The sequence below is a fragment of the Crocuta crocuta genome, unplaced genomic scaffold, assembly GCF_008692635.1.
Source record: "Crocuta crocuta isolate KB4526 unplaced genomic scaffold, BGI_CrCroc_1.0 scaffold233, whole genome shotgun sequence".
In the NCBI taxonomy this organism is placed as follows: Eukaryota; Metazoa; Chordata; class Mammalia; order Carnivora; family Hyaenidae; genus Crocuta; species Crocuta crocuta.
The window spans coordinates 8,047,462-8,047,732 of record NW_027529526.1 but is presented as its reverse complement, the minus strand read 5'-3'; positions in this window follow the sequence as shown (position 1 = coordinate 8,047,732).

Genomic DNA, 271 nt, shown 5'->3' with positions numbered 1-271 from the left:
CTTTCCCTGCCGGCAGAGGGAGTCCCGAGATGGACGGTCCAGAATCCCTCCCACGAAAGACGTTTGCGGGGCCGCTGAATCAATTTTGTACATCCCGGGGCTGAGTAAGAGCTGAGGTAATTAAACGCGAGCGACAGCTGCCTCGGCACCTTGGACGCCTGGCGCCGGGCTGAGAGCCCGACGGTCCGAATTCTCGCGAGAGCGGCCGCCGCCATTTTTCCATTGATTGCAGCGGGCTGGGGGAGGGGCCGACGACGAAGGCGACGACGCC